This window comes from Tachysurus fulvidraco, chromosome 2 (genome assembly GCF_022655615.1).
Source record: "Tachysurus fulvidraco isolate hzauxx_2018 chromosome 2, HZAU_PFXX_2.0, whole genome shotgun sequence".
NCBI lineage: Eukaryota > Metazoa > Chordata > Actinopteri > Siluriformes > Bagridae > Tachysurus > Tachysurus fulvidraco.
In genome coordinates this window covers 32,007,773-32,029,874 of record NC_062519.1, presented here as the reverse complement: position 1 = coordinate 32,029,874, position 22,102 = coordinate 32,007,773, and the positions used below count along the sequence as shown (strand labels likewise).

Genomic DNA, 22,102 nt, shown 5'->3' with positions numbered 1-22,102 from the left:
TTGGAACAGGGGACACCTTCCTCTTTAATGTATCAGCGTCAATGTCAACAGCGTCAACAGCGTCAACAGACCCCTGGTGGCAAATCATGGCCTAATGGTTAGAGAGTCTGACTCGTGATCTTAAGGTTGTGGGTTCGAGTCTCGGGCCAGCCACGACTGAGGTGCCCTTGAGCAAGGCACCAACCCCCCCAACTGCTCTGTGTGTGTTGGGTTCATTCCAACGGTCAGACATGTATTTATCATTGAGTCCAGATAAAATTTAAGGTTTTGATATTAAGATAATCTACTTTTACAAAATATAATGCATAGTGCTAGTAGGCCTAAGTTTATTACATTCTTCCACTTGAGTAAACGTCTAATGAACAATCGCTACTTACCTTATAGCCTACTGCATGAAACAGTGCTACACTGGTGTGACTATACATGTTCATTTAAACATTTAAATTGTATCGGTTTATTTGTATTGGTTTATATAGTGTCCCTGCAACAACACGACCTTACACAGTTTCTTCCTTAGAGTTTTGATCTGCAACAGTCAACTTCTGAAAGGTAGAGACAACCACTGAAATTAAGCTAAAGTGGTGGTTGTCTATGCCACTTTGAGTATCAACAATATGATCAAATATGTCTTCAGAGCCTACTTCTGCTTTAGATTCAGAATCAGATTATTTTATTTAATGCCATATCAACAATCAAAGCTATTTTCATGGCAAAGATTAAATTACAAAAACACAAATATCATATAAATATAATAAAATCAAAACAAATATAAACAGAAAGTCATGTTATACGATTTTTTTAATGAACATAAAATAAAAAAAATTCAAAGCCTTTTCAGGCATAATGTCATTAAATATGTCCTTAAGTGAAGTAACTTGATAAAAGAGCATTTTGCTTGTGTTAAGTCCAGGACAATCTAATAAAATATATTTGACAGATAAGGGAATCTTACAAAACATACATAAAGTTGGGTCTTCACCTTTAAGCAAAAAAGCATGGGTCAATTTTTATGTCCTTATTAAGTGCTTCTTAATATACAAACACTGTTGGTTTTCCTAACTGTCAAAAACTAACTAACTAGCATGGATTAGCTGCGGTCGTTAACCAAGGACTGAAACAAACCAACGTAACCAGAAATATTATTTCGTTCATATCATCATAACATTCAATATCATAAAACACATTCACATCACTTGTGAAATGCAATCCCTTGCTGTTTGGTTTTAAGATTTCGTTCATTTGAACATCCGAACGCAGCACAAAAGTCCGGCATCGTCCATGAATTTGAAATACAATAACCCTGTACCAAGATGGCGGCGGTTTTGACGTATTTTTAGAACATCTAGGCGTAGATATCTATGGCTGTAGTTTTACACACAGCATACCTCTGTATTGACTGTATGTACTGCTTAACAACTGTAATATATTGTGAGATATGTTTATATATATATATATATATATATATATATAATATCACTTAAAAATAAAAATAATTAATATGAAAACAATTAAAAATAATAAATTGTTTATATATAATATAATGTATTGTTTTTAAAGTATATATACAAAGGATAGTAATAATGGGGTGATATGAAGCTGTAATTCCTCTGACTGCACAACCAAGTATTTTTTTCTTAAACCACAGCATAAACAACAACGGTTCATACTTGTTCCCTGAAACAAGTCAGTATTTTAGTACATTATAGCAGTTAGAAACAGTTGGTCCTTGACCAGTCTCTCATTTTTGTCTGTCTCTCATTTTAATTCTTCTTCTTTGTCTTTTTCTTCATTCTTTTTCCCTCCTCGTCTTCTTGCTTGTCATCTATCCTGTACACGTAGGTAAACTTAAAAATACAGTTTAAGTTCTGACTGTTACAAGGCACTTAAACTGGAGACTCATTACCTGAATGTTAATTTATACAACTGAACAATGGAGGGTTTAGTTCCATGCTCAGGGGTGACAGCTTTGTGGACCTGGGATTCAAACTCATGACCTTCTGATCAGTAGTCCATACCTTAACCACTAAGCTGCCGCATGCATCCCCTAACAATGCTTACCATCAGCTCCAAGTGTTGCCAGGATTTAAACAATGAGAAATAATGAAGGAAACTGAAGTTAAAGCACTGCTCGACCACATAGTTGTACGAGTTCTACCAGTTCTCACCACCAGAGGGAAATAAGTGGTTATAAATAGATCATTGTTCGTTTTTTTTTTCTTCTGGATGGAAAATCATCAGCTCAGTCATTTGTGTATGTGAACTAGCTATATGGTGTAACAGATCTCCACTAGTTTTAACATAACTCCTACACTGTGAGATAATCCCCATTAGTGAATAAATGCTATCAGATCCTCATTTATCTTCATAGATAATGGATAGATAACTGGATGAATATGTCTATAATATATTGATGAGAAGGATATGAGTCAATAAAGTGTAGCATTAACATTAATGAAGCAAAAAGCATTTAGCAAAACATATCATTGTGTAGGCAGTTGGTGTGGTCATGTGTGCTGCTAAGTTCTCTAAAGATTTGACCAGTATGTGTTTGACAATAATCACACGCTCATCTTCAATATTTGGGCTCAAACAGCAAAGTGTAAACTCCTGGAGATGTCAGAAAACTTAAATTTACAGCTTTACCTCTGACTGTTACAAAGTACTGACAATAGAGATCCGTGTTTCTCTTCTCAGAGAAAATTTAAACAAACCAGCAATTAAACCATTTTTAATCCATTTATGTGGAACATCCTGTTAAATTTTGATAATAAATCTTAATATAGTATATAGCCTATATATGTGTATGTTTCCTAATGCAAACTGCAAAATCAAAACTGGAAATTGAATAAAGTTTCCCCATAAATCTTTAGTTATGAATCTTTTAAAATCATCTTAGGAATTGTTTTGTATAATGAACTTTTAATGCAGAATGTTAATATAATAAGATTTGTATGCTTCCTGTTTTATTGCCTGGTTTTCTCCAGCCATGTCCAGTTTGTTTAGTCTCATTACTGTCACAATAATGTGTATATATAGACACAGTTGGTGTGCATTCTTTGGAAATTCTCATGTGTTTCATAGCTCAGAGTTTATTGTTTTTCTAATTTCTTGGCTATTTTTATATTATTAGGCTATTTTATATGTCTAGCCATCTGGTTTTAGCTAAGATGACCTTATTTGCTTATGACATGAACTTCATTGTAGATAATGAACACTTCAATTGTTTAATTGAGGTATACTTGTCAGATATTCATCCATTCATATATTTTCATATATTCATATACACACCATACTATAAAATTAAAATTACAAACAGGATATCCAAATATGATCTAACCAAATTTTAAGTATTTAAAGCTAGAGTGATATGCCCTAAGATCACTGTCTATTTCTTGTCTCGATTGCAGTTTCGAATGACATCAAGCCTCAGCCAGTCAGCAGAGGTGTGTGCACAGAGTGTGTCCTGCGTCCTGACTACTCTTTCACATCTATTTCCTCTGTGCACAAAACAACACACTGTCCATTAGTACAGGAGATCAGTTTCATCACATCAGGTTTAGAAATCTCCAGAATGTCAGCATAAGAGTGCTTGTTGATGGCCTCCTGACTTCCCAGACTTACAGAGATGAATAAGAGTGAAGGAACATTACCAAAGTGAGAGCATTGTAGAAACTACTTTCGAGAAAGTGTTTCAAAATCTAAAATAGATGAAGGGAAACATCCTTTAAGTTTCAACTGTAGGATTGCATTATTCAAAATCACACTTCTATAGAAAAATAATCACCGAGTTACTATTATGACCCTAAAGCTGATTTCAAAACTGATAGTTGTACTTCATGGTAATAAACATAAAAATAATTTTTGTTTGTTTGTTTGAAGTTCATGGGTTTTTTTTTATTTACCTCAGTGGCACCACATGTAGAGTATCACAGCATCTTCACATCTTCTGTTTGTTTGTGCGTGCGTGTGTGTGTGTGTGTGTGTGTGTGTGTGTGTGTGTGTGTGTGTGTGTGTGTGTGTGTGTGTGTGTGTGTGTGTGTGTGTGTGTGTGTGTGTGTGTGTGTGTGAGAGTGATGCATGTAGATGCATTCACCAGAAATGTTCTCCAGCATTAGCTCTGTGTTTCCAGGATAGTTTCTGGATTTACCGTGGCCCTGGACTGGAAAAGCTTTTAGGGAAAGTGAATGAATGATTCATCTGCTTCTGGGCAAACAGCTGCTGATTACATATCAGATGTTCAGACACAGAGATCTATATATAATCCATAAACATTACCCTTGGTGATAATTTGCTATTATTATTGGATTTGTCTACACAAGGAACCCAACTGGATTGATTTAAACGTCAACCCCAACTAACAATTCCAGGTAACTGAATTTTATTGTTGTTGTTTACAGTTTCTAACTTGGAGCATTCTGTGAGCATCTTATTACTAAAACTTTACTGTATTATTTGTTTGTTTGCTTGCTTGTTTACCCTAACTATTATTTATGACAACCATAGTATGATTTTTCGATTTTATACCATATAAAAAAAGCAACAGTCTTGTACAAGTCTATAAAATCTCTATAAGTTATATCCCTTACAGCCTTCTATAATGCTGTATGAGTTTTTACTTTTTTTTAACATTGTTGTTGAATTTTCAAGGTCTTAAATAATTTTCTACAACAGCAGCTTTGGCAATAGTGCAGTTGCAAACCATTTGTTTATATTAATATGCTCTATTAATATAACTTTAACCTATAAGAATAAACATGGACCACTATTTCAACTGAGTATGTCGATATGAAATGTTTTGTATTCACTTCCAGGATAATTCATGTAATTCCTGGCTTTGTGTGTCAAAGGAGTGAATGAACATTAGCCTCATAAAAATCCAGACTTGTTCTCACGCACAGAGAACACAGGGTGAGCAGTTGGTTCAGATGACGATAAACACAAACAAATTGCAACAGGTCTGAAATATGTAGCGTGGGCCTGGCAGACAGTGAGCTTGGTGAAAAGGCAAAGGAGTGAAAGTAATTAAACTCCCACAGTGAAGTGTGTGACTGACTGGTGAGAAGAAAGAGCCCATTGACATCAGCAGGCCTGGAGTAGGAAGTGTGCTCTGGGTGACCGACTCATTAATGTGAAGCTCCCTCAAGGGCCGCTTAAGGTCAGCGTTAGGCTCCTGCTCATTACACGCTCTGTATCCACAGACAAGACCTGTAATTCCACAATCAGTACTACTTTGTCAACTTAGAGTGGCAAAATAATATGATGACGCTGTTTCATTACACAAAGCACCCTCTGTTTTCTTGGTAGAATTTGGGATGTTGGTTAATACTGAGTGTAATTACAATGTAATTTTTGTCGCACAAAGTACTTTTTGTCATTTCGGTAAATGTTAACATTTCTGATTGTTTTGTCATGTCTTTATTGTCAGTGTCTTTATTTATATACAGCAACATGCTAAGCAGCTAAATTAGGCTTTAGCTATTATTTGATTATCTACCATGTTTTACTGTTGACGAGCAGCCACATTTTTACAACTTTAACTAGTTTAGTGTACCATGTGTTGTCGATAAACAATCTATTTGTGCTTTGTTTTTTTGATTAATAACATTAGAGATACAGTGAGGCGTAAGTCTGTAGGAGACAACATCAAACTGGCTGTACTACAGCTTTCAAATTCTGGACTGTGATTGGACAGAAAGTGCTGATTACATTTCTATAACAGCAGCAGTAGTGATGCTGTAAACTACAGCTTGTATTAATGTGCTCAATATATTATCATGTCGGCTGTAACAACAGTTCATTCACAGGGACTTCACAGACAGATTTATTTAGTTTTTATTTTAAAAAGAGAAGAAAATGGAACAACACACCAGTAAATGTATGATTTTATACTCATAGTATTAGTAACTTTGAGTAAAACTTACTTATAGTATAAAGCACTTACAGTACATATAATGTATATATAAAAGAGTAAAACAAGTACTGTGTCATTCTTTAATAATTACAAAAATTACATAATTCTAGAAGGATTTTTTATTTTATTTTTTTATTTATTTTGCTATTTTCATTTTTATTTTTCATTGATCATTGATGGTAATGGAAAGGTGTGATTGAATGAGAGCATTGTGATTCGTGCAATTGAAGAAATGTGCAGTGCGAGTCTGTGAATGCTCCTTAATGAAAAACAACTCTCTAATTTTCTCCCTTTGTCTGGTTTTGCTCTGCTGTGTTTCTAAATCTCCAGAGAACATAATCGTCTGCAGCCTTCCATGTTCAGGAGATCTGGTTGAGTCTCAGAAAGAGTTTACATCAGGTCAGACTGTTCCACTGTGGCCGTTTAATTCCTGCCCTACAGTTTTGATTTCTCCTAAAAAAAAAATCAATTTTTAGATTTTACACTCATCTTTTATAGCTTTATCTAACCAAATATTACTTAAAAGGCATCAGATGTAAAATCATATTTAATCTACTGAATTAATAATACACTCATCTGTACTGTCTTGTCATTCAGTATTATTAGTTCAACTGAATTTAATTTCTTTTAAAATTTGAAATCCTGAATCTGTCATGCAGTAAAATCATTTATCCTAGACCTAGTTTGCTGTGAGCATTAACGGTAGTACGTACACATGATTTATGCATATACACATATTTATGCATTGTATATATACACGATTTATACATTGTTGCTGCAACATGATTAGGCAATTGGTTAATAGCATGAATGAGTAGAAATGCAGGTGTCTAGTGTGCTGTAAGTGTATAATGTTGGTTTGGATAAACAATTTCATACTGAATTCTGGATCAGAGATTGCATTCTCATCTATAACAATACAATTCAAGACAAACAAACAGACAATAATGGAGTAAGGGATTTTTAATACCACTCTTGAGATTTTATTGTTTTTCATGCATTTTTCATAAAGTTTTTTCTTTGTTATGAATCCAAGACAGACAGAATGCAAGTGAGGATCTAATTTAGATTCTAATTTGCTTCCAAGGAAATATTTCTCAGGGCAAAAAACTTCTATGTATGTGCCAAAACGTAGACCATTGCTAAGACCATTGAAACCCAAAAATTGCCTCATAGCCTGAGGAACATTCACTCTGAGCTTCTATAAGTCAGTGAATCCAGAGGTTTATTTAATACACCACTGAGACACTCTCTCCACATTAAGTCTGAAGCAACACCAGGCTAGGGTTGGGGTTATTCCTACCATGTAGATCTAAGGCACTATCCGCTAAAATGAGCCTGATTTTGGGCTGACAAACTGAGGAAGTATTTATGCAGGAATGATGCCAGCATCAGGGATTGAGACATAAACTTGTTATAGTAAAATTTGCATGAACAGGAAATGAAGCAACAATTCCGCCCTCAGCAGCGACACATACAACCTCTTTCCCTGAGTGTTTGCGGTACAGATGTGTGTTTCATTTCTGGATTCTGATTTGGATGAAAATAAGTGAAAACAGGAACTAGCTTGTTTCATAGACATTCAATGACCTTAAACAAAACAACAAATTAAAAAAAATTGGTATTCTTCATATGTATTCTTTATATGGATTTGGAATAATTTTTATGTATTATATAAATATAATACATCCAGATCCACAAGGCAACACATCCTGCTTTCTACCTATCAACAAAACAGGAGTACATTTCTGTCCATTTGTCTTCTTTTAAATATTCTGTTTTCTGTTAAAAACTTCCTCTACTGACCTCTTCAGGGTTGCCAGTTCTCAGCAAATCTTTGATTCCAACTAAATCTGACCTGAACATAGTCCAGGAAGGTCAGCCATTAGAAAAAGGAAACACAGATTTTTTCTTTTTCACTGTCTTTGCACGAGAAATGTGGTCACAATATGACCAGCTTCACAGTATTTGCAATACTTTCTAATCATCTTCTGGTCAGGACAGTTTAGTATGGTATGATATGGTATGGTACCCACTACATAATCATACTATCCATCTCACAAACATTGCAGTATATCCAGATGTGAAAAAAATAGTACTTTACACCATTGATACTGTCTGCACTTTACTTTCAGTTTGTCTGCCGTAACCCGTGTTTGCAGAAATTGGATTGAATTTAGATGTTATTCTAATTCTTTGTTTTTTAAACTTGCCCAAAAACATCAGCCATGGATTTGTTTTTCCCATCCGCAACATTATTCCAAAATTAGCCCAATTTGGAAAAAACATGCCTCTTGCAACCCTGGAAATCTCTAGAGTTCTCTGGTCTGATGAGCTGCCTTCAGCTAAATAATTTACATATTAGCCCAATTTGGTGGGAAAAAACATGACTCTGGCAACCCTGGACCTCTCTAGAGTTCTCTGGTCTGACGAACTGCCTTCAGCTAAATAATTTACATAATGCATGTGATTGGAAAATCTGCAACAGAGGATCTGCTTCAGTATTTTTTAATTGCTCTGTGAAATACGCATTTGGGTCTGTGTCTAGACTGCAGTCCCCCAGTTTGACAATCCATGATTTAGGGTCTTCTGCAATTTCATGAGCTCTGATCATTTTGTATGTTACAGGATTGGGGTCTTTGGGGTGACCTTGAGTTTGTTTTAGATTATTCACGAGTGATCTGAGGGTCCACAGATCAGGGGGATCTGGAGATTTTGATGATTTGGGGTAAACTGGGGAAATCTTGAATGCTCTGGATTAGACCAGTCGGGAACAATTTGGTTCTGGGATTCCTGCTGCTCAGAGTTTGCTAAAGCATGCAGTGATTAGAGCTGACTTAGGCTGATCTGATACATCCGAGTTGAGTTGGGGTGATCTGGTGGTTTCAAGCCATGGGGTGACCTGTTCTGATTTACTCTTAGACTGTTCATTTGGAAGGAGTGGCGTTAACAAGCCGTCTTTGTGTTCAGTGTATTACAGTCTTTGATGCAGTGAGGAAGCATGGCAGCCAGATGTGGAACTCCATTTCAGGTCTTAAAACCTAGCGTTTAAATATGTAAAAATACAGAATGTTTATGAATATTCCTCCATACCTTCCATTATGAAATTCCATTATACCACAATGGTGTTGAATTCTCTATATGGATTTGGATTAATTTTCTATAACAGCATCTCTGACAGCAGTTCAGCTGCAAATCACATTAAGGTGCTCATATTTATATCATTTTTTTTGTAACAGTTCATTCACTGAGACAGTATATAATTACTGATATGGTGAGGTTTTCAATAAGGAGATGTTTATGAAAGCAGTTAATAATCTTAATATCACTTAATAATGAAGGAGTCTAGGTTTTGTGAGAAATTAAAGTCTTCAGTTTTTTGGCTTTGTTCAGGAACCAATGAAAATGTACAGCTGACTTTTCGGCATTCAAAATATCTTAATGAAATGATACACAAAACATTTGGACAACTTCTTTTTTTGCTTTGTTATTTTTCAAGTGTTTTAATCTGTATTAAAGGGCAGCTATGACCATCAGAGCCAAAACAGATCATCAGAAATATTTTCACTTACATCAGATCCTGCCTCTTAATCATGACACAGACTGTTATCCTGTTAAAATTTTTAGTTAGAGGACAAACAGCTTTTTTGGGCTGCTAGGCTGGGTTTGTTAACAGAGCAAGTCTGACTGGTGCTGTGTGTGGGCAGCAAGCCTGGGTATCAGCCACATAGCACACAGGCTTCCAGTGGGCAAGGCATGGTCTGTGTGTGTGTGTGTGTGTGTGTGTGTGTGTGTGTGTGTGTGTGTGTGTGTGTGTGTGTGTGTGTGTGTGTGTGTGTGTGTAGTTATAAGTGTGAGTTTGGATTGTAAGCATTCTCCATGCAGTGAAACAGGCATGACATCCCAATGACACAGTCCACATTGAAAGAAACTGGCACCTGGGATGGAAAAATTGCTCAGAGATTCCCACTCAAGAAACTACCCCACTATAAGTATATATGAAACATCTTCATATTTCTGATGAGGCACAAACAAGGTCTCATTCATGTAAAATAAATATATTAATGAATGAATTGATTGATTGATTAATTAATTAATTACTAATAAAAATAGAGAGAGAATTTTTTTTTATCAATTGTACAGTTCAGTTTGTATTATTATTAAAATAAATTAGCTATGGTCCTCCATGGTCCTGCACGCAAGCCTTGGTAAAATATATTATATTGCGATTGGCAGTAAAGACTCTGCTTAGTTCTACATATTTAGATTCTGTTATTACATATAAGGGGAACATTATTTATAGCTTATATGTTAGCACCATTTCCCAGGTTGTAGTTTAATGGTGTTAAAAGTTTTTTGCTTTTTCTTTAGCAGGTTTTAATAAGCGTACTAATCTGGCCAACCAAATGTATTTAAAATTAGTATAAACTGGAAAATTGCCTCAAGGGCTGTAATTAAATTAAAATATTAATACAAAAAACTATCAATAAGTAGTAAAAATATTAACATTGTATATTGTCACATAAAGTGTGGTGATCTTAAAGGGACCAGCTGTGCATCTAACTAGAATGTTTATACAATTTAATATCTACAAAATGACTTGTGGTGTTGATATTAAGTATGAACTGTTGATCAATTTTATACAGAAAAGCAAAAATGGACAAAAGGACAAACAGTCATACCTTCAGTCCATTCCTAATTAAAGCCTAATTAATGTGTGATGTTGTAGCATTTAGCATGTAGCTTGACTAATGCTAAGCTGGTAGCTTTGAATGTCTATAGCTACATTTACAAAATTTAAAATGGTAAACTTCAGATAGGATTTATGTGATACTTATTATGCACAATTCATGACTTTATAACCGTGAGTATATATAGATAGTAGTTTTATAGGCCTACTGATGGAATGATTGCGAGAGAGAGAGAGAGAGAGAGAGAGAGAGAGAGAGAGAGAGAGAGAGAGAGAGAGAGAGAGAGAGATTTTAATCTTCATAATGTGATTGTTCTGAGTATGAGGAGGAGGCATCTGCGGCAGAAGGATTCTTAAAGAATAATGAACACATGCATGATATGGCACATATTGTGTAAGTCATGTGATCATGTTATATTATTATGCTATGAAGCCTGTAAAGTAAAGCACCACACCCATAGAGAGAGAGAGAGAGAGAGAGAGAGAGAGAGAGAGAGAGAGAGAGAGAGAGAGAGAGAGAAAACTATCTGGTTGATAAATAGATTACTGGTCTATTAGGACTGCCAGTCTCTCTCTCCCTCCCTCTCCTTCACTCTCCATCTCTCCCTCCATCTCTCTCTCCCTCTCCCTCTCTAAGGAGCGTGGCTGTCTTTGGACACGCATGTTTTCTTTGCTGCGCGTGAACTTTGTCTTCAAACTTTCACGACACACTGACTTCATGCTGCTGTTTTTTTTTTTTTTGTTTTTGTTTTTTGTTTCGTTAACCGAGTTATTGAAAAGGAAAATTAAAAAGAAACGGACTGAACTCTTGGTTGTCGTTCAGCAGGAAGCGCGCGGAGTTGAGTCAGAGTGCGCTGCTGTTTAGTCACCATACATCCTGATATCAACTCTAAGGTAAGAGAGTCTCTCTCTTTTTCTGTCTGTCTCTTTCTGTCTGTCTGTCTGTCCCTCTCTCTCTCTGTCTGTCTGTCTCTCTCTCTTTCTGTCTCTCTCTCTGTCTTTCTGTCTCTCTCTCTCTGTCTCTCTCTTTCTCTGTCTGTCTGTCTGTCTGTCTGAAATAACATAAAACCACGTGTTGTGGATGTTGTTTTCTCAGTTCAATTCAATTCAGCTGAACAAGCTTTACTTTCACGACAATATGCATGACCATCGTATATCAACCTAAAATGTTCGCCCTTAATAAACAAGGTGACAGTTCTGATCTCCCCATTCAGTCATCACTTTGGGTTTCTGTCTGTGTTTACCATGTTCATGTGGGTTTCTTCATTCTCAGTGTTCCTCCCATCTTTAAAAATCATGTAGGTAGGTGTATTGGCTACTCTACATTGCCCCTAGGTGTTCTCATGGTGCCTGGTAGACTATCAGTTCTCTCACCTTGTGCCCAGTGTTCCTGGGAAAAGATCCAGCTCCACCACAGCCCTGAGCAAGAGAAAGCATTTACTGAAGATGAGTGAATGAAATATTGTATTATTTATGTTTATGATGCTCCTTTAATTTCAATTCAATTCAAGTTGATTTGTATAGCGCCTTTTACAATTTACAATTTAAATTATGAAAACACATAACTCAGCTTTATAGTACAATTCCATATTTATAAGAAATCGATGTATTTTTATATGAAAATAGAAAAGATATTCTGTGAGATATTCTTTCAATACATTTTATTATCAACATTAGATTTGTGATTAGATCAGATGCATTATGGGTAAGGGCAACAACTGTGTACATTTCGGTTGTTTTACTAAAGTATCCCTAATTTTGAATCAAACTCTCAAATGCTAATTAGCTACTCTGATCTATTTTTGCATCTTTACAATATTTTCATTTTGGTTACAAAACAGTCACAATAGTAAATAAAGTAAAGTAATAAAGGGAGTAAAAGGGAGTTTTCAAAAAAATAAAGCTCAAGAAAAAAAACTTTGACTGCTGAAACCATATTTTCTTAATAATGACAAAAATGTAGTCAGTAACAGGAATTGGTTTTGATGCTCCCATTCAAAAACTGTGATTTAAAGGACACGCTTGTCAAACGTTTAAGTTTGGAAATTGTAGTAACTTTAATTTTGATAGCACATAATGGTAGCATGAATTAGAGATGGATAGCATTGTTTACTAGTTAGCTAGTTAGCTTTGATCGGGGATATACAGATACCAGGCTAGCTAAGATTGTTTGAAAATGCTCTCTTTATTTAAACTAATATTTAAAATAATTTTGAATCAGTGTATAGAAGCTGTTAGTTTCAAATGGTCTAGTAGAATGCCTTACAAGCTAGCTGGGGGTTTACAGAATAAGCATTAATGATGCATTAATAAAATTACTGTTGAGATCAATAAGATTTTAGCATGTTAATGTCTGTGATCTACATCCTACAGATCATCATGCCTACATACATGTATTTATGGTTTGAGTCAGCTAAAATAGGTTGCAGAGTCTTGTTTGCTTCCTGTTTGATTCAGGTATAGATTTTCACTCCCTTTTCAGTGAGTATAATCCAACAGACGCAAGCACACAAGCAGCACGCATAAAGAAGTACTCTTTAACTTGGCAGACCTGTACATTTTTACTTTTACAACTAGGCAGTAAACAAGTCCACACCAAAGCTTGGCTGTGTGCGATTAACTCAAGCTCACACATGCACAAAAAGAGAACACACCGGCCCTGAGCAACCCATTTACACACTCAGACAAGGCACCAAGAGTTCTTTACATTCTTTTAGCTAATTTCATTCATTCAGAATACTGTTTAATTTGATCCTTCCTTTCGAAAAAGGAATATGCCAGATGTTATTTAGCAAAAGCAGACATGTTTATAGTGAACATGATTGCACACATTTTTAATCCATTTATGTATATTGTCTGCTGTACAAGTACCTGTGAATGAGGTGGTACTATAGAAATGATAATGTATTAGAATGATACACTAGCGAGAGGACGTCAGTTATAACATTACATGCTATAATGTAAGAACAGTAAAACATATAATAGATTTTTTAATTAGTAAAAAAAACATTTATTACTAGGGTATAAGAGGAATAAAACACTTTAGGATATGACATATGAGTATATTCTGTCAGAAGAGTCCTTGTATCTTGAATCTTGTGATATTGAATTGCTTTCTGCTTTCATTGTATGATTCATACATCACTTGAAGCGTGTATATTATCGGAGCAGAAGGAATTATCAGTAGAAGGAATCCACACCCCTTCCAGCTCACTCTGACCGACACTCAGGACAGAGACCGTAACGCTTTAATGCTGAGCTGTACGGACGTGTGTAGGAGTGAGAGCTGACATTTAAAACATAGATCATCCTATCTTAAGCCCTGAGACTGGAGTATTATCTCATCTATCCCCAGCCTGTCTCTCCTGACCTTTTACTGCCTGATGGTCCGGTGGAACTCAGCTCCTTAGAGCATTCGCTGTTTATTCGCCAAGTTCTCTCGTCTTCCCTTAAGTCACTTATCCAATCTTCTTTTTATTTGTTTATTTACCCAGAAAGTGTTGTCTTGCACAGTATAAGGAATAATGACTGCATTGTGAGGCATTTCTCCACTCTCAAACTATCTTCAGTTTTTATTATAATGATTATTTTTGTTGCTATTGTTAATCAAGATTAAACTGAAACTAAAGTAGAATATATAGAATATAGAATATATATAGAATATAAAGTAGAATAATATATCGAATAGCTCTAAATTTAAAAAAAATAAATAAATAGAAAACAGAGAGAATGAATAAAACATGGCTATCATATCAGAAATTAAACAATATATAAATAAACATATTTTTAAAAATACAGAGAATTGATATAAACATGACTAAAATAATGGAAGCAAAATCATTTAACTAATGTAAAGTATAAATAAATTCATATCTCTCAATTCAAAGTGAAAACGAATATATAAATGTAGAAAATATTTAACTTTGTATAACTTTTTTATACTTTCTATAAAATTACCTAATAATTTGATAATGTACTTGTGCGGAGATACAGTGTAAGGTTTTTATGAGACAGGATGCATACAGTGTGTGATGTGTATGGAAAACCTGAGAGATGGAAAATGTGCTGTAATAAGTCATGTTGTCGTGGAGTTATCAGAGAGAATCAGACAGTTCAGCAGACTGCACGTCATAATCGAGCCATTATGAAGACCAGCGTGAGGGTGGTGCAGGAATGTTCCAGTGGAGGATGGTAGCAATAACACAGAACATTATTCACTCTCCCCTCTTCTTTTATTCATCTAATCATTCAGACCTGTATGTAATGTGTAATGGTGTACTGACTGAGGAACGCATATTTCACACCCGCAGTATTGATAAATTTACACTTCAGATGTGTGAGAACAGAAGAGAAATGTTTGGCATCATCACGGTCTAGAATAAGCATTGAGCAACGCAGTTGTATGGTGCCTGTTCACATCGTAAACTGTCTGAGTCTTTCTGAAACAGGACGAGAAAACAAGCAGTGAGTGTAGAGTGAGCATGAGTGTCTGTTACAGCTGGAGGATATGATCAGTTATTCCATAATACACTTTTCTGACATGTCGTGATATGTTTTTTTTTAATCATTTCAAACTGACTGGAAGCAGCTTAATGTTATACTGTAAATGAAAATATTATTTGTAATACTTTTTTTATGCATTTACCTAGTAATATACAATATATGCTGTTATATTGTTTTTAATGTATATCTTGAGGATTGTGATGTGATATTTTTGTTGTATCGCCCAGCCATAGTGTCTACATACAAAAAATATACAGAGGCATGCATAATCACATCCAGATTTAAATCCATTAAGTTCATGTATGTCCTTTTTTACAGATGATTTATAGAGTTGTAGTTACGATACTACAATCATAAGGAAACAAAGCGGTTCATTTTTGGTCTCTTTTTGGTTTGTGTGTAGTTTTAATAGTTACTACCTAAGTTTTAGAAACCTTGACATTTATCCATTTGATTTTGACATTTTTTCTGTTCATGGTTTAATGTTATTCATTTTAGTTGAGAAGGCTGTTCTGTGCCTAATCTTTAACGAGGAAGCTTAAATTATGTATATTTGGGTATTTCCAGATTCCCTGTCATTTTAGCATTTTACTTAATTTACTTAAACCGGTATTCAAATAAAGCATATTTAGAGCAAGAGCGCTGTATTCTGCTGTGCTTCTATTCAGTACAACAGTAAGATTGCCAGTGTGATGTTGTTTTTATAGGTCAGTACTATAAACATGAAACCTTTATGAAGTAACTGATTGTTCAGACATAGAATGACATATAATTTGGATTATTTTGCTCTGTCCATATGGAAATGCAGCTGTATTATAGTGTTGTCTGTTGCCATGCCAACACACAGGCAGATGGATTGCCCATAGTAAGTGTAATAATAGTTTCAGTGTGTTCAGACTGTTGCTAAAAATGGAATATTTATGTAGTGGACACAGACAGTACAAACAGTAAAATGTACCAGAATGATCTACTAACTTTCAGAGTGCTTGCAACACAGCTTGTCTAAACAAACTAGTGGGCCACAACTAACTGTTGTATAACATTGTTTTTGTAATGTGCAAAAGCAATGTACGGGTTTATAAAATAGCTAAAAATGAACTCTTACTGTCCTCTTATTCGACTTCCTACTATCAAGATGCAGTGTGCATAGTTGGTCTAAAACGTTATCGTTTCTAGAGCAACAGATCATCCACGTGGACGATGGATGTAAATGACTTACACTGTAAAATAATTTATATGGTGATGTTTTCTGTAATGAGATGTTTTATACAAGGAGTCTTTAGTGCCAGGACTATGTAGAGGTGTACAGTCAGAGGTATAGCTGTAACTTTGAGTCTTCCAATATCTTCAGGACAAAGGAGTTTACACTTTGCGGCTTCTCAGTACAGTTTTAACTTAGCTGACAAGCTGGTGAAGGGATGTACATTTTTAGCTGCTATAATGTAAATGAGAACAGACACTATCCTGTTACATGGACTTACGTATTACAACATTAACTGTAATTATAAACAGATAAAAAGTATGATGATATTTTGTAATTAAATAATGTAATAAAATCTTTGTTTTTCTGTGAGGAATTACACTCTTCGGGACATGTCATTAATAATCAACTCCATGGTGGCAACAGTAACTCCATTTCATGACACAACCCTGTTGTTGATAATCTTCGTATAACAGCATGACACGGTGTGTTTAAGTTCTTTGCCAAGGTATAGTTTTTCATTTGTTAACATTAATAAACCAAAAAACCAGTGAATCCAGACATATTTTATGGCCTGAGACAGCTTTGGGTATAAACTCTTCTTTCTCTCTCTCCACAGGGTGAGAATTGGGGCTCTGAGGAACGTGTGGTGTGCAGCTGGTGAAAGCTCTGTGGTGGCAGCCATGCTGTGATGGAGCGGGTTCCTGGCATCGTGATTTGGTGGCCAAACAGAAGTGAAAAATCACATTGCCAGGGATTTCCACTCCTGCACGGCTCACATGGTGCTCAAAATCTGCTATAACTGAACACCAGTGAAATTTCCATATCACTTCAACTTATAGCTGTAAAAAGGAGACAAAAAAGATTTTAAAAAAAATAACAACAACGAGTCAGTGGGTTCATATTGCTGTGTATATACCTCTGACATCACTTGGACAAATTGCTGACATCAGCTATTTGTCAAAATTTCCTTTGATGCTGTGCAAGTTTTTGCATGTTGTGGCGGTGTCTAAGTCAAAAGGTGTTCTGTCAGATCATGTAAGCACAGCGTCTTTTCCAAACTCAGTAAAACACAAGCAGCGAATCACATTTTTGGAAACGCCACATGTTCTCAGATATAACTGAAACTCTTGCATAAATTATTGAATGAATTTCTTGCATGCTAGTCTTGGAAGCCTTCTTGAGCTTTGATGATTAGCTATAGCTCATTTCATATGTTTTTTTGTGATTCATACCGTGTTCAGTGGCTTTTTTCTCCACATGCACTGCCTCGTTGCTTGCTTGAGGCACAGAGCTTAGCTAATTGGTGAGCATTGATCCATTAAATATACTGTTCACAGTGGCTAAGTTCAGCGTCTGCAGTGAGAAAGCTAACAGGATGTTGCAGAGCTCTTCTGGATTTCTACCAGTCATTGTGGTTATACCTAACAGAGCCTAACAGATGGGATAATGAACGAAAGGACAGGTTTGGTCTGCCAGGTAGGCACAGAAGTGTTTGCTCCAAATGTCAAAGCAGTTACGGCTTGGCGGTTTTCATTTAATGCTCCCTCAAAAGCCATTTTGGCTCTGAATAATAGAGTTGACTTACCTCTCAATCCTGCCCTCATATCAGCAGTAGGCATCAGGTCAGTCTCCTATTTGAGTGGAGATTAATGTCAAATTGGGAAGCTCAAATTTTGCATTTCAGTGACTCAAGTATGTCTAACATACTTTATACAAACTGATATACTGTATCTAATAATGTCACCTTTCCTCTTGATTTAAATGACATCTATCATCAGTCACCTTAGTCATATGTCCAAAGTTTATGAATACATTTTGAATGTGGACCTTGATAAATGATGTTTTATTCAATATACATTTCATGTTAGTGTGACACCATTGCGAGGTTCATGAAGACTTGGAATCTCAATGTAATGCTTAAAAAGACTGAGAAATTGAGAGTAAAAAGATGTACAGTAGCATGCTCAGAGGGCCGAGGCCTCCGGTGCCTGCTGAGCTGGTAACAGTGTATTCACAGAGAGCTGGCTCAGCTCAGCAGGAACAGGAGTCCTGCCGCATCCACCATCCATCCACTCCTCTCTCCTCTCATACTGTGGGAATATAAATTGTATATGTATTTGAGGAAAAACTCTATTGGACACGCAAGGCTAGTAGTAAATTTGCTGTATCTCTAATAAGTGCTTATCTATTTATGTTCATTACTTCACCAAAAACAAGATTATTAATTCAGTCATCAGTGAGATCTGACACTAGAAATGTGTGACTTTTTGTCTTTTAACCTAATTCTGCTTGCTTTTCTTGTACTTACAGAAAAAAAACACCCTTTGGTGTTCCTGGGCGTTACAGACGGTCAGGGTGAATTATGGCCAGATCCTTATTTTAGGGCCTTTTTGTCACCTCCATTTACGAGTGAATAATGGTCGTCATATATCTCAGGTGCACCATAGACCTCACCGGGTTTGCATGCATGAGTCTAACTTTAGCTTTCATCCTTTCATGTCTGGACGGAGCCGCTGCTATAAGAGCCGGGTGAGATTTACAGCTGCATGTAAAAGAAGAGCCTAAAGGTCTCAATCGGCTATCAGCTTTCACGATGAAAACTCTATCACTAGTGTTTCTGTGTGATAAACATGCTCTCATTCAGACTTCTCAAACACTGCATGGCTTCTATTAACGGGGATCTCTGTTACACAGAATGGTTTGAGGCTATGTGCAAGGATAATGAATCCAGAAAATAATGGAAGTCTGTCTGATGCTAAAGACTAGTTTCTGTTCTTCAGGTCATGCATAAGTTCCTGATTAGAAGGACAGAGTGTTTATAATAATTAAGTCATTTTTATATGTTATCATTTCTATGCTAACAGCTGTCATAGGGACTTGTATGAAGTTTTTCTATAAAGAATTTATACATTTAAATTAAATATTATTTATTTTTTAAATTTATTTAACATTTATAGAAGGAGGCTCTACTGTCAGTGCTTGTAACAATCCGAGATAAAAACTATACAGTAGCTTTAAGTTTTCTGACATCTTCAGGACAGAGGAGTTTCTACTTTCCATTTTCTCTGTAACATCACAACCTTTTATGTCTGATTAACATCAAGAAGTGAAGGAACAGCTGTTTATAGCTGCTATAATGTATGTGAGCACAGGAGCTAATAAACATTAAAATGTAACAGATAAAAAGTGCAGTGGTGGCCTAAGTAGTTAAAGCTCTGGGTTGTTGATCAGGGTTCAAGCCCCAGCACTGCCAAGCTGTGGGCCCTTGAGCAAAGCCCTTAACCCTCTTTGCTCCAGGGGTCTGTGTCTTGGCTGACCTTGACCTCTGAACCCAACCTCCAAAAGTTGGGATATGCAAAGAAAGAATTTCACTGTGCTGTATGTATATGTGACAAAAATAAAGGTTTCTCTTAAATAAGTTGTAATTATTGCCAGTTTGCTCTGGTATAAAGGAAATAAAACACTTTGGAATATGATGTTGTAGGAAAATAATCTCAAGGTGAAAAAACTCAGGGTGGTAACTTGTATATCATAGTAATCATTGTTGGTTATTTTGCTCTAATAAGACAGTGTTTTATTCTTCAATAAATTCTATTATGATCCTTGTTCAATCCAGATGGCTGAGTTTATAGCATTACTGAATTAAGCTACACAGCAAAGTGTAGTCTGTGTGCAAAAATTTAAGAAGACATCACTGAAGACCAGGGTGTGGCAGATATTTGCACTACAAGAACTGCATTAGTTTTTAGCATTACATTAGAGTAGCCTTGTACAAGCTTAGAAAAAAATGCTTAGAAAAATGTCATGGCTGCGTGGGGCAAAGGGGAAATTCAAGTTTTAATTTCTAACACATTACCCAATAATCTTGCAAATGATAGCTTTGAAATACTAGATGTGTGTTACACAGAATGATTATGGCTATTTGGCTTAAGTGCTATAAATTATAGAGTAGATGTTCTGTCCTACTGTCCACAAAGAGCACAAGGGAGAGAGTGTTTTATTACCAGGTGGGATACAAAGAAATTACAAAAATTAGCTTCTTTTATTATTTAACATTTTTCAATGAAGTCTGATGATCTAGACTGCCACACACAGTGACCAGAGTGTGTACAGAGGGTGTTGAGGTTTCTCAGTGTGTGGGGTGGCGTGGTCGGGTTTCCTAAGATGAAAGCAGCTGCCTCTTATTTCAATTTCATAGCCTTGTCTTAGCCCTTTTATCCTCGCCTCACACACTGACAGCTGGATTTATTTCATGTTGTTTGATATTCATTTAGTTGTTTCCGCTCTGTGTGTGTGTGTGTGTGTGTGTGTGTGTGTGTGTGTGTGTGTGTGTGTGTGTGTGTGTGTGTGTGTGTGTGTGTGTGGTGGGGTTTATAATTGGATTAAGTTGTGCAAGACCAGCTGTGTTAGAAAGCAACTAAGCAGCATGAAAACAAAGGCACTGTGTTGAGGATGCACAGATCATCCCAGGTTACTGCCTGAATAAACACTAACAGGCCACTTTATTAGGAACACCTGTATACATGCTCATTTATTGTATTACACAGTCAGCCAATCATATGGCAGCAGCAAAATGCATAAAAACATGCGGATAACAGATCAAGTGCTTCACCAGAATAGGGAAATGCTAAAAATCTCTGTTACTAGGTTGAGTGTGAAATCTCAAATATAATAGTCTGTAGGGTTTACACAGAGTGGTGTAAGAAACAGAAAGAAGTTCAGTGGAGAGAAAAGCTCTGATGACTTGTTTGAGCCGACAGGTAGTCTATTATATCATAACTCAAATAATTACTCTTCACAACAGTGATAAGCATAAAAAAATCTCAAAAGCATAACACATGGAATTTTGAGGCAACTGGATTTACCACATCAGGTTCCACTCCTGTCAGAAAAGAACAGGCTGCAGTGTGTATAGACAGCCAAACAGAACAGTTACAGATTTTAAAAACATCGCCTGAGCTGATCTGGCTTGAGGTTTGATGATATTTTGAATAACCATTGGCTTCCAGTACTAGTTAACTTTATCTATCTATATAGTTCTACATCTATCTATCTATCTATCTATCTATCTATCTATCTATCTATCTATCTATCTATCTATCTATCTATCTATCTATACTATGCTATGCTATGCTATGCTATATTATATCTGTCTCTTAAACCAAAGCAGTGAGAAAACAAACATGTCCTGATGCTAAGATGACCACAAAACTGTTCAAACCAGTCAGTAAATTTCATGTGTGCAGTAAATGTATGATAACTGAATCTCTCTCTCTCTCTCTCTCTCTCTCTCTCTCTCTCTCTCTCTCTCTCTCTCTCTCTCTCTCTCTCTCTCTCTCTCTCTCTCTCTCTTATTTTATTCCAGACTTATTATTGTTCCATTGTACAATAATAAGCTAGCTTTATTAAACACAACTATTCATAATTTTGCTCTTAATTACAAATAAATGCTGATCATGTACTCTGCAATTTGCCTAATATTATCGTACAGTGTTGTTGAAATCTAGATCTTTTGTGGGGAAACTTTTATTTTACTCTATGGAAGGAGTCTCCAGTTTTAGCACTTTATAAGAGCAAGAGGTAAAGTTGCAGCTTTAAGTTTTTCGAGGAGTAAACAGACATGTTAATACTTTCAGTTTCCTCTGTAATATGACAAGCTGTGTTTTTTCTTTTGTCTCATCAGATTTGAAGTGACTAAATGGATAGAAAGTATGGTGTCTTTTTTTAGGATATAAAAATTGTAATCTTTGGTAACTTGCTGAGGGATAAAACACATGGATGTGCTAGATATTAA

The 22,102-nt window shown here is 35.8% G+C and overlaps 1 long non-coding RNA gene across 1 annotated transcript; it reads left to right on the top strand.

Moving 5' to 3' along the window:
- Positions 1-3,985: 3,985 nt before the first annotated feature.
- LOC113650468 lies at positions 3,986-19,723 on the top strand. The gene is made up of 3 exons (XR_003442421.2): positions 3,986-4,367; positions 11,428-11,495; positions 16,925-19,723. It is a non-coding gene; the product is annotated as an uncharacterized LOC113650468 (long non-coding RNA).
- The last annotated feature ends 2,379 nt before the right edge of the window (positions 19,724-22,102 follow it).